Source organism: Misgurnus anguillicaudatus, chromosome 17, assembly GCF_027580225.2.
Source record: "Misgurnus anguillicaudatus chromosome 17, ASM2758022v2, whole genome shotgun sequence".
Classification (NCBI taxonomy): Eukaryota; Metazoa; Chordata; class Actinopteri; order Cypriniformes; family Cobitidae; genus Misgurnus; species Misgurnus anguillicaudatus.
In genome coordinates, this window is record NC_073353.2 from 40,357,937 (window position 1) to 40,371,865 (window position 13,929).

General features: G+C 37.7%; 1 protein-coding gene across 3 annotated transcripts in view; it reads right to left on the reverse strand.

Moving 5' to 3' along the window:
* The window catches only part of fign (fidgetin), a 69,307-nt gene that overhangs the window by 7,684 nt on the left and 47,694 nt on the right, over positions 1 to 13,929 (reverse strand). The gene's annotated exons all lie outside the window — the stretch shown is intronic.

Sequence of the window (13,929 nt, forward strand, 5' to 3'; positions counted from 1 at the left end):
GCTGCCAGTTTTAAGTAAATATTGTGCAAAGTGGAATTGTTTGTCCATCCTCTTTGTCATCATGAAACCAATTATCAGTGCTGATCGTTTTTAAAACTCTATGATCTAAAAAGCCATTGGCATTGATGTTATTGACAATAACAACATAAGCAGCCAAATATTTATTTCCATTTGCCCTCATCCAGCTCTCCAAGTGTCCTGGCTTCATATCGCAGGTTCTGCTGACAGTTGCTATCACAGGAACGCTGCAGATTTGGGCCTCCAACACCTGGTTAGCACAGTATAATGCACCCTGCACACAGCCGAGTGACACAGACATCGCAGGTCACTCTATAATCCAACTCTCATCTAAAGCAGTCCCAGACAGTTTCAAATCTGCTTGGAGGAGTGCAGCAAAGCAATCTCCCAGGCAGCGCTCCGCTGCTTTCATCACACAAACCCGCAGCACGGCATGAATTACAACAGCTTTCTGTCTGCCGCCTGCCTCCCGGAGCACGGAAAAACCTTCCTGCCTCCCTCTAATGCTCTTCTTTCTCTCTCCTCTCTTTTACTTGGGCGCTCTGGGTTCGGCCTCGCTGTCTTTTATTGCCTCCGGGGTTTAAAAGCCGCCATCAAGTTTAATCCCAAACTCCATCTGCAAACACAAGCAGGCGCGCACGCTGTCATCTTAGACACAGCATGGGATTATCAAAGAGACATTTACTCCGGAGCCGTCGGGATGACGGGGGTGGTCTCGCACACGCTTTCGCGCCGTCTCAAGATGGACTTCTGATGACAACGCTGTTCTGCCGCAGAGTCTGGCGGGCGAGTTATTGTACTCATACGGGCACACCTACCGCTTATCTGAGCTTACGGGCCCGAGCGCTCACAGGCTCCATTCACCGCACAAAGAAGCGGTCACGGAAAACTGAGCTGTTTATGAGCTTTCAACTACGATATACCCCTTTTCTTGATCTCTCAATCCCACAATATTAGCCAGAGACTGCAATGCTCTTGAACGGCAACGAATGTTTAAAAACGTAATCACACCTGTCAATGCTCAAAACAGGTGTAATTACTCCTTGTGGTGTGCGCGGCATAAATGAAAAGAAAACCTTTTAATTGTTAAATGCTTTAAATTAAACATACTTGATATATTTTTTAGCTCTCATCTATCATTTAAACCTAACAGCTTTTGTCTGCTAATACAAATTAAAATGTAAAAGCATTGTGTTAGTAATGCAAAGGTTGAGGGTTCAAACCCCATACTAATAAAACGATCTGCAAAACCTCATACTAATTAAAAGCATCTGCAAAACCCAGAAATGTAAATGTAGTCATATAAATGGTGTATATTTAGAAACGTCAATGTCTAGTCACTATCCCCCCACCCCCAACATTAATCTCTCTGGATTCATGCATCAGTATTGTGTTCATCTGAGCAAAATCTCCACTATAGAAGATAGGCGTGAGGTTTTCCCATGCATGAATCCCCCAGTAGCCTGACCAGACACCACACACGCAAACACACAACGCGCACACACACATATCTAATTAGCAGGATGATGCTGAGCTAATTGTGTTAATTTACAAGGTTTTAGTCAAAGGGACGGCTGCTTTGGCTGGTGAGGCTGTCAGACCGGCGAGTTAATGACTAAGAAAGGCTGAAGACAAAAGAAGCCAGAGAGAACATGGCACATATGCCAGTAAAGCCTATTAATAACCTCAGGGATAAAACCAGCATCACAAAGCCAGGCACTTTTAGCACTATAATCAACTGATCACAACGTGTTTAAGACTTACAACAAACACTCAATTATAATACTCAACTATAGTCTGATAATCTGGCCGAATTCCCGCAACATTCCCTTTGTTTTAATTAGCAGGATTTTACACTGAGAGCAATTTACCCGAGTGCAAAATAACTGGGAAATGTGAAAAATACAGTGGGCACATCGGAGCGACACCCAATCAACACTCATTAGCCAAAACACCATCAGAATAAAAACTCGCGAACGCATTCGAGTCACGTTTCACGAAGCGTTTGACTGCAACAGAGTGAAGTTTAAATTGAAAGCTTGCAAAAGTTCGCTGCTATAATAGCGTAGTTCTTGTTGCATTTTGTATGCACTATTTTTAATTATCATATGGCTCTCTAAAACGCTTAATTCTGATTGGTCAGTCGCAACATTCCAAGGTTTGTGCTTTTCAGATAACAACCACTCAAAACTAATAACACAGGATAACCCGGATGCTGCAAATCATTTTGATAAGTACAGTTCAATATTACACACAATTAAACATAAATATGTCTTTGCATAACATTATATTTACAAATGACTAAACCAAATTGTGTGTTTGTGACAATTGTCTTATCTTAAAACTGCAAGTAAACATGTTTTTGTTACAGAAGGTCTGTATTCATTAAAATTAGGCAAATAAAATATTTCAAATCAATATTTAATGTTCCTTACCTTACTTACGAGGTAAATAGCCAAGTTAATAGCAGAAAAATGTACAGGTTGTTACCGCAAAAAAGCCACATTGTGTCCTGATCATCACACTGTCTGGGCTTATTTCTGCGATAACAACCTGCTGCCTATACATTAAATAAGTGATGCACATTGGCCCATATGTAAGAGATAATATAAAGGCAGCAAGTTGTTATCACAGAAATAAGCCCAGACATTGTGATGATCAGGACACGACGCAAAGTTGCTTATTTTGCGGTAACAACCTGTACATTATTCTGCTTATTACATGGCTATTTACCTCATAAACAGTTGAAATATTTAATTTGCACATATGACTGAAAATGTTGTGTCACCTGACTGGTCAGCCTGTGTTCCCAAGTACGAATGTTCGGCAACCAAAATTATTCGGCCAAAAATATTTAAAAAAATCATTTCAAGCTGAACAAGTGAAAATGCTGAATAAATTTTACCGAACAATGAGGTCTTGGATGACGCGATCAGATAGTTACCAGCGCAGAGTGAGAGATGCGCAAATGCAGCAAACATGTTGGTGAAAACATTTTAAAGTGTCTGAGAAAGACGCGAAATCATACAGCACTAAACAGCACTATCATTTAAAATCAAGAAATCATGACGCGTTTGAGAAAGACACGGCGGCGATCCTGGGTGTCGAACAAGAGACTTTAGCTCTTCATCTCATGTCATAGAGCGTCAGCAGTATGTAATAAAAACTTCCTAGAAGTAAAGTCCTACAATGACAGACATGCTTATATTAACGAGAAATAAATAGTTTATTAACAAAAGCTTTTTGTTAGACCCAAGCGCTTTTTCCTATGTCATCTCCTTTCAATCTTGCTGCCTTATCTCCTTTTGCTCGTGTTGGACGCAGACGCGTGTCCGCTGCTCAACATAAAGTAATATATAAGCGTTGTTGCAAGTTTCTTAAAGGAACACGCCCAGATTTTGGGAATTTAGCTTATTCACTGTATCCCCTAGAGTTAGATAAGTCCATACATACCTTTCTCATCTCCGTGCGTGCTGTAACTCTGTCTGACGCAGCCCCCACTAGCTTAGCTTAGCACAAAGACTGGAAGTGAATGGCTTCAGCTAGCATACTGCTCCCAATAGGTGACAAAATAACACAAACATTTTCTTATTTATGTGTTGTGATTTGTATAGTCACACCGTGTACAAACTGTGAGCAAATAACTCTGCCCAAGTAGCAGTGCTTCACCTCCTGAGAATATAGTTCCCAGTATGTATACTCTTAAAAGATGGATGTGTCTCATTTCACCTTGTTATTTGTACACGGTGTGACTATACAAATCACAACACATAAATAGGAAAATGTTTGCGTTATTTTGTCACTTATTGGGAGCAGTATGCTAGCTGAAGCCATTCACTTCCATTCTTTGTGCTAAGCTAAGCTAGCGGGGGCTGAGTCAGAAAGAGTTAAAGCACGCACAGAGATGAGAAAGGTATGTATGGACTTATCTAACTCTGGGGGATACGGTGAATAAGCTAAATTCCCAAAATCTGGATGTGTTCCTTTAAGGCAGAGTAATGAATAGGTTATTTGATAATAGAGTAATAAATTAATATCCGTTTACCCAAGACTCATTTATTGGTTGAATGTAACTGGAAAGTCTATCTATAGCTATTTGAACAGAAAAGTGACCAGGTGTAAAAAAAGCCCTATATAATGACTGCTGGAATGTTAAAAAAAATCATTTTTAAATAATATGAATTAAATATGGGAAAAATGACATGCTGAAAATGTAACTGGTGAGAAAATTGGAAAATAAATATTGTTTGGTTGTACATTATTCAGCCTTTGGCTGAGTTTTTTATTTAATTCGGCTTCGGCCAAGAATTTTCCTTTCGGTGCATCCCTACAAATTATAGCTCCTTGTATGGATCTAATTTCTGACATTTAGTCGAAATGCTACTGCCAAAGGTTTTTCATGTTTCTTGCACATATATTGCAAATTAAACGTTTACTAAATAGTTTAAAACAATCACTTACACATGCAAGTTTTTGGAAATTTGGTTAAAAAAACAAGCAGTGAAACAACAAACACTGTGTTTAGTTGTATTTTGTTTTTCCCAAATCAAATCAAATATATACATTTGTGATCCCCTTCACATTTAGTTTTCCCTGAACTCCCTGCTCATAGTGGCTATATGTTGATTTCTTTAACCAGCTAAACAGAGGTCGTATATTTGCCATCATCAAAGCAGAACCTTTTCATTTCTTTATTTTTATGGGCATAAACTGTGTGCCTGTGGAAAATCACCTTGGGAATTCAGCGGTTTAGTCGTCTCTATCTGCCTCTGTGCATCCACTTGTTAATACATTTATTACTCTTCTTTCATGTTCCACTTTCAAATATATATTTATATACGGCTCCTCTCAAAGGCAGGTCTTTGTGAGGAATGTGGGTGTTAACTTGCTCTACAACAAAGTAAGACATTTCAAGAGGTTGAAATCCTTCGAAGCGCCACAGAGAGATTTCAAACAATGCTCTCGTCTTGCAGTCTGATGGCTTTTCCGAAACGCACGGCGCTTGAACAAAAGAACAAATTCACTTTCAGTCACCATTACCGAACCATTACAGAATAAAACCTTACTTACACGGATCAAAGCGTTATGATACATCAAAGATTTATTTCACGGGGGCTGTAAATTACAGTATTCACTTCATGTATGTGCCAATATTTTTAAATCGTTTTTTTATGCTTTCGATAGAACTGTCACCCAACAGCTTATTTAAGCTTAAACCAGGTTTTTCAAACGGCTTGCCATTTCAGAAAGAGATTCGAGGAAAATAATTGAGTCTAAGAGCGAGAGAACCACAGAGGTGGAAAAAGAGAATCAGAAGATGAATCATGTCTGAGTTTCATCTCCACTAAATCAACACCATTTCAGCGTCACGCTGTTTTCAAGCTACAAACATAAATAACACAAAAGGACATGCTTTACACTGTTACAAGTATATATACAAGTATTTCACTCAGGACTCTCTTATCTGTCAGCAGTAGGTTCGGCAACTTCTTGAGGAACATGCCAGTTAGAAATTTGATCAGCACTGAGATTCTTGCATATTTTATTTATGTTCATCTAATGTCACACGTTTGAATTACTACAACGAGTGAGATGATGACATTGACATCATACGTTTTATAGGAGGTATAAAAAAACATCTAAAGCCGTAGTATAGTTAGTTTTATACGTATACGAGAACATATGCGCACAGTCGAGCGCACAGCTTTGCAAAGCATAGTTTATTTGACTCGTACGTATACACAGACAATCGACAAAATGCACTGCATATCCTGGGCTACATGCTACATTATCATGTGCGACCTATGCGTATAAAGTAATGTGCGCGCACTGCATGCGGACCCTAGCGTATGCATAAAAACTAAACTTCTAGCTTGAGACTTTGTATACACAACAAGGATGTAGTGAAAAGTTTCTCCTTTGCCTTTATACAAAAATTTCACGTACCAATGACAACGTTTTCAAAAAGATTCACATTTTCACAGATCTACAAAGACAGCTAAATCCATTGTATTAGGTATGTCAGGTCAGTAGATGGCGATGTAAGAAACACTGCACGCATGTGCAGGTTCTTATACAGAGAGATAAATACAAACAATTAAGACGGCGAAAGCATCGAGCCGTTATGTTTAGACGGACGATGAAGTATAAGTATTATTAACTCTTTCCCCGCCAGCGTTTTTAAAAAAAGTTGCCAGCCAGCGCCAGCATTTTTTTATGATTTTCACAAAAGTTTAATGCCTTCCAGAAGTTGTTCTTCTATAAATATTTAAACAAACAATATATCAGATGAAAGAACAGACCCTCTGCTTTCAAAAAAAAAACACGTTTCATCCTACCTTCATTAGTTCTCTTGTAATCACCTCTCAAACACTGGTAGGTTTCTTCAAAAACACTCAATTTTGAGCAAAAAGCTGAGATAATTCCATTTTTGAAAGACTTTTGAAAGAGATCAGATGCAGAGCAATCTTTAAAACATACACGGAGTTCTTTCTCTTTCACGTGAGGCGGTACTTCCGGGTTGTATAAGTTGCGGAAGTGCGCCACCTGGTGGATAATAGTGGTATTGCGGAAAGACGGAAAATCTTGTCATTGGCGGGGAAGCGTTTTCTCTTAATTGACGAGATATCTCGTCAATGGCGGTGAAGAGTAATGAGACCTAGGACTATAAAGCACCAAAATTTGTAAACTTTTTTGGAGAAGCATTAATAAAGCACAGGCTGCGTTCTTCAGCGATCTTGCGTCCTTGTGTTCTCGCTCTACGTCATCATTAACCGTCGAAGTTCAATTCCAATTCTCAAGAACGCAAGTACAGAGGATGCATGAAAATACCCAGATGTGTTCTTGATATCGAGGATTCATCGAGTGCATATTGCTTTGACATAGTTTACACGGAAATGCTAAAAGACGACGTTATCAAAAAATTGCATAAAAACTTTCCTGTTTACAGATAAAATTGTTGTCGCGTAAATGGCCCCTAAAATGCATCCATTCTTGTGTTTCTGTAAGCTCCCCAAAAGCGTTGCTTTTACAAAATAAGGAAGGTCAGGCATCCTAGAACCAGTAAACAAATCTGTGTACAGATCTTAAACACAATTAAAGAGGTTTGCATATCCACATATCTTTTCACTTGAAATCTAGCAATCATCAGATTTGTCTATTGGTGTACTTTGACAACAAGACAGTAGCTGCGTTTCCATTCCAGATTTGTGCAAAACTTCGTTGATTTGTCGACAAAAGATTATTGCGAAATGATAGCGTCTCCATTAATCCATGACATGCTACTGAAGCATAGTTTTTCCACTCGCAATAAGTCATTCAACTGTAGGTTTACTAATATCACATCCACCGGCATTGTTTTTAACCAAAGGAGACGTAAGAGTATTATCCAAACATTAATGCCAAGGAAAGCCTCTTATACTTGGGAGCAAAGACATATTGAGGTGTTTCTGGGTTTTAGTACATACAGCGTCATCTTCAAATAATAATTATGTGATTTACTTGCATCATTGCAGTTTTGCGAAATACACCTTTTCCGAATTGCCTAAAAAAAAACCTCACGCGACCGGCGAGCATAAAATCTTTTTTGCGATATATGTGAGTTTTTGTGAAATTGACGTTTTTTCCATTGGCCGTATTTTCAATTCGCAATGTAAAGGGTAATGGAAATGCAGCTACTGTCTGGTTAAAACAGTCAAGAATACGTCTCTTGGTGTATTCAGTACGGTTGCATTATTACTTGTGTTTGTATTAAAAGGAGATGGTCGTAACGCCCCAGAGCTCAGTTTCCCTGATTGACTTCTCACAAACCCTCTTTGTTTAATTTAATACAGTCGGCTGCTCTACTTTACGCCTGGAAAATCTTAGATTACGCTGACCACTGTTGTCCATTTGGCCGAGACGCCAAACAAAAGCAGGCAGGACTGATTGATCGCGAGCTGGACTTCATTAAATAAGATATTCTGAGCAAATACTAATGCGGTTCTTTCACAAGAACTTTGGAGACGACCTACAGTCGCGCTTCCCAGAATCTGTGACTGATCCCCGTACGAAAATTAACCATGGTTTTACTACAGTTAAAACCAAAAAACTGTGGTTACTGTACTAGTAAAACCATGGTTTTGCTTATAGTAATCAAAACACACACAAAAAACATGGTTACTACACTTTTACCACAAAAAATCATGGTTCTGACAGCACAATGCAAAAATATAATAACTAATTATATAATTTTGCATAGTTAAGATCCACAATTAGCAACTTTTAAAAGGGAAGAGATGTAAGTTCCCATATCTTCTGCTGTTGATGTCAAACGCTGTGCGTTTATGCTAATCTAAACAAATTAAAGTCAATGTTTACATTTGATCTTTCAAGACATTTTATGTTTACTTTTGCATTATAAACAATTTTGGTTTCCCTTTGATTCTAATGCAACTCATTTCAAACACATTAACATCAAGATGACATAAATGCAAACACAAAAACAAGCTCAATTTTAAATGGTAATAATTTGATCTGTACATCATTCACTGACTCGCGGGATGATTAAAGACGCCATACATCCTCACCTATTACAAACTGTAACATCTTCAGCAAACCTGACAGTAATTACTGATCGTCTCTGCTCATCTAATAGAGCTGTTAGTGATGACAGTGATCAACACAGTGAGTTTGGGTAGGGAGGAGGACTAGAGGAAGCGAGAGGGGGCGAGCGAGAAAGACAGAGAGAGAAAGAGAGAGAGAGATACACTGCGGTGTGTAATTTCAGACACTGTGATCATGGCCAATGAGACAGAGAAGCTGACCTTTTTCGGATCTATTAATCTGGCTAGCCTTGGCCGATTTTAAGCAAACAGTGGCGAGCTCGCGCTCTGTCTGTCCAATTTCCCAGTGCGTAAATTGGACAGCCACTCGCACCATTCTCAATTCATTACCGTGTTGCTGAAAGGAAGCTATGAGGTGGATTTTTTTGGTGCGTGTCCTAGTATGTGTGTGTATCCACTAGGGATGTGCATTCTGGTCATTTCTACAGCTCAAGCACTCGACTGATACATCTGTGAGAACACAAGTACTGGGTAGGAGGTTTGAATATGGAGAGATTTCGGTTCATACTGTTTTCACCTTCCAGTCTATGTGCAAATGCATGAAATAAATGTATTTGATTTTCGTCCTTTTTTAAAAAAAATCTTAGCATCATTAAAAAAAGATCAATATAGAGACATTGAAACTTACAAACCCTTTTTAATTGTAATGTTAGATAAAAACATTGCCAAACGTTTATAAAAAATGTACTGAAAGATGCATTCTCTAAAAAAGTTGATAATGCGCTGATATTTTATCAGGAAATTAACACAAAAATAATCATTTAAAAATAATGTTTAACTGTTAATTTATGTTAAAAATGCATTACGCTCCAGACTCTGCATGCACGGACGCCGTCCGAACTTCAACAAGCTGGATACCATAATACCTACCAAAAAAGCTAGTGTAAAATGCCCAAACCTTTACATTATGGCTAAAATGATGCGTTGACTTCACATGAAATTAGTCGATTTAAGGATGACACATAGGTGAATCGTTTATCCCCTATAATAGTTTTGCATTTGAAAGATTTCTGGCCAGGAACACAAGCCTGTCAATGGTCTCAGTCTTCATGAATAAAGGCTAAGAAGTATAGCTTTAAACTAGTTCAGTGTTAAAATAAGCATCTTAAAGAAGCCTTCTTCCTTTATTTATTAACTTTAACACTGCCTGCATTTCAAAGTAAAGTAAAGTGAAGCGAACAACTGATCTAATAGTTGTATTTGTGGTTGAGGGACAGACACGGGTCAGTTGCATATAAGAAGCACTGACAGTAAAGAAGCCTCGTGTAGGGTGCATCCTTTCGTGCCCCCCCCCCCCAAAAAAAAATGTATGACACAAAACATTCTCAAACTTATAATTTGAATAAAACAAAACAAAACATATTCAATTATATAATGTAGTGCTGTTGGTTAATAGCCTTGTTGTTCTGAGATTTAATTTCACAGAATTTATGATAAATGTATGTATTTTATAAAATTACAAAATTGAGGCCCCCTGGCACCATCTTGGCTACCCCCCTGTTTGAGAACCACTGGCATACTGGTTGCATTCTGCTTCCACTGGTCTGGTTGTTGATAAGATAACACTTACATTATCTTAAAAGGCACCTATTATGGCCTTTTTACAAGATGTAATATAAGTCTCAGGTGTGCCAAGAATTTCAGCTTAAAATACCCCACAGATCATTTATTATAGCATGCCCAAAATGACCCTATTTGGGTGGGGGCAAAAATGCACTGTTTTAATGTCTGTACCTTTAAATGCAAATGAGCTACAGCTCCTCACTTCCATCCAACAGACAGTAAGTACTTTTGAGTTAAAATAGATCAGATTAATACAGTCTAAGACAATAGTATCTAGTGGACAGAGTACAACTTGCTGAGGGTGGTAACTATGGTAATGCAGGGCTGTAAGTGGGCGGGGCTTTATCAATGTGACCTCACATTGATAAGAGAATCAAAACGGCATTTCTAATGAGACTGCTTCGGTTTAGTGGATGGATTTTTTTCAGTGTAGGATGGACTGCCAACACACATTATGTCCAAACACCTTGTAAAAGTGGATTTTGCATAATAGTTGATGAAAAAATGAAAATGAATTGGTAAATGAATTGATTAAAAATAGTCTGTAGTTGAAGCCTTACTTGAAAATAAAAAGTAAGTAGTCATGTAATAACCGTTTTCATCATTGATCACAGCCAGCCCTAGTATCAACATTCAATCTCCAGCAGGATTCCTTCACATAAAAAGACCCATTTTCTCTCTCTGGGAGGACGGATGCAGTCGCCCTAAGAGGAAGCTGTCATAATTGAAACGTGGCCTAATCAGACTCATTACCATTTTGGGCAATTTGCACCACCAAAGATGCTTATTAGGTAACTGTGTTTAATAAAGCGCTCTTTAGAAAGCTAACAGTAATGAGCTCTTTAAAGTCGGCTCACGGTGTGATTATGCCAGTGGAAGTGTTTAGTGCGCAGACTGCTACATTTAGTCTTGCGCGATGTCATAATTAAGCCATGCAACCTGTTTTCCCTGCCTCACAATGGACGCGGCTACGGCCCGTAAAACCCGGGAAAATATTTATAATTACTGATCATTACAGCCCAGGGATTTTTCTCTGCGGATGTAAACACAATTATGAGAGCCTCTTGCTTTCATGTGCCTCCGACGGAGCGCTCCATATGACAAACAAGCAATAGTGCGGACAGACATTAATTACATTTATAAATAAAAACAAGCACGGGTTTTTGTTTCACGCTCCTCTTGCTCTGACGGAGGGAGGCTGCGATGTGGTCCTAATTCAATCTCTACCAGAAATCATTACAGACAATTCATCTTACATATTAACTTAAAAGGTAATTTGAAAATCTATGTCGTCCTCATTTAAAAGCTACCGGAGGCCAGAGGTCATCGTTTAGCTAGTAATTTACTCAAGAAAATTCATTGAAGGCCTTTAGCTGCCGTGATGCTCCGATTTTCCTGACCCCACGTGAAAATGGTGGATGAGTTTCTTGCTTTATATTGTATTTCCTTTAGGGCTTTTTGGTGGACTTACCAGATATTTACAATGGTTTTGTAAAATTGTCACAAAATTGTCATATATAAGTAACATAATGTGTGATTATATGATCAACCTTTAAACCAGTGGTTCCCAGTTTAAAGGGGTGATCCAATATGCTTCGAGATCAAATAAAAATGAATACAATTTTCCAGTAATTGTTTTATATAAAAATATATAATTTAATAAAAAAATCATTTGCTTACAATGGTGGGGGGGTTGCAAGCAAAAAAGTTGGGAAGCACTGCTTTAAACAATATAAAGTAAAAACACGAAAGGTTGAAATTTAATTTCTATCACAACTTTCCTTTTCCCACAGTCCTTCGTGATTAGTTAATGAGCAACATTTTCAAACGAGATAAGACATCTTCACATTCACAATAGCTTCCGGCTATTTTAATCTAATGAAGCCGTTGAAACACAATTAATCAATTAATTACAATTAAATGCAGGTCAGAAACTTAAGTCCGTCATTAGTTATCATCATTTGGTTAATTGAAATGAGTCTTTGTTAAGAGCTTATACCTGAGAGAACAATAACTGGGTCAATGACACATGACGTCTGATATCATAAAAATGATAAATCGTTTAAACTCTTTTCATATAAGATTTGGATTTAGTGACTAATTGGGTAATATTAAGTATTATTTAATATTTACATTTATGCATTTGCCAGACGTTTTTATCCAAAGCGACTTTTAGTATGTGTGATCCCGTAACCTTTTGTGCAGCTAATGCATTGAGCTATACAGGTGTTTTTTACACACAGAAGAGATATGCATTTAAAAAAGCATTTGTGAATGACAAAAGATATATTTTTAACTACAGAGACTTACTGTCCTTGACACTCTCATCTTTCCTGTTTCATGGTTTTCATCTTATGACAGCAAAACAAAAATGTGCAAACTTGACTTTGGCACAATAATAATAATAATCTTTTCTGAATAACTGAAGGAAATAGACAATAGTAGCATCACATGATCTGTGTTTAAATAGCAGTGTCTGATTCAGGCAGCAGAGTTTTAGATAAGCCTCTTGTGTTACTTTAAAGTGTGAAGTAAATAGCTCTTTGTGTAGATCTATTTAAGCCTGTTCACAAATAAGTGTTTCATCTCAATCAAAGCTGTTGTAAAGTAGATACTGTCACACAAACCCTGCACTGAAAGCACAAACTCTTTATAGTCCATTGCACGGCTGAATTTTCATTCTCACTGACGCTCAGACCTTCAGGCCTTTTCCCAGCATGTCTGTTTAAATTTTCAGACTGAACTTTCCTCTGCAGATCTCTGCAGATTTGTGTATCTGACTTGAAACTCCTCTGAAAACAGCAACAGACTTTACAACACAACGAATTTAAAAGAACAACGTCAATACGACCACCAGTACTGCAATGCTCAAGCAATAGATTTCGAAATGAACTGTTCATAAAATTCATAAACCGAACTTTTACACTTTTAACACTACAGAACACGCATTAAGTAATTGTTAGCTTTGTGTTTGTAAACACATCTATTAAAGTCAACACAGAAATCTAAAGCAGGTACAGTTAGGGCTGTCACAATGTTTAAATAATCGTCTCATCGCGATTGTTTGACCTCATCGCAATGATTTCAAATCACTGCAATGATTGCACATCTCTCTGAAAAACACAAGGGGGAGCTGTAGTGCCTTTATAAACGAGATGGTATTAGATGGGGTTCATTAACTGACAGTGTACTGTAATGCGATACATAGCAAAATGATTCAATACAGTGGAAAAAACAGCATTTAAAGAAATAGTGTGAAACTTTAATAAGCAGAATAAACTATTATCATTTAATAATTACTTTGAAATATGTGTTATGTGTATTAAAGAAATAGTCAATTTTCTTAAAAGAAAAATCCAGATAATTTACTCACCACAATGTCATCCAAAATGTTGATGTCTTTCTTTGTTCAGTCGAGAAGAAATTATGTTTTTTGAGGAAAACATTGCAGGATTTTTCTCATTTTAATGGACTTTAATGGACACCAACACTTAACACTTAACTCAACACGTAACAGTTTTCAAAGGACTATAAACGATCCCAAACGAGTCTTATCTAGCGAAACGATTGTTATTTTTGACAAGAAAAATAAAAAATATGCACTTTTAAACCACAACTTTTCGTCTAGGTCCGGACCAGCACGACCTAACGTAAATGCGTAGTGACATAGGGAGGTTACGTGTTACATATATAAAACGCACATTGTACCATTGTAAACAATAAACTGACACAAAGACATTAATTA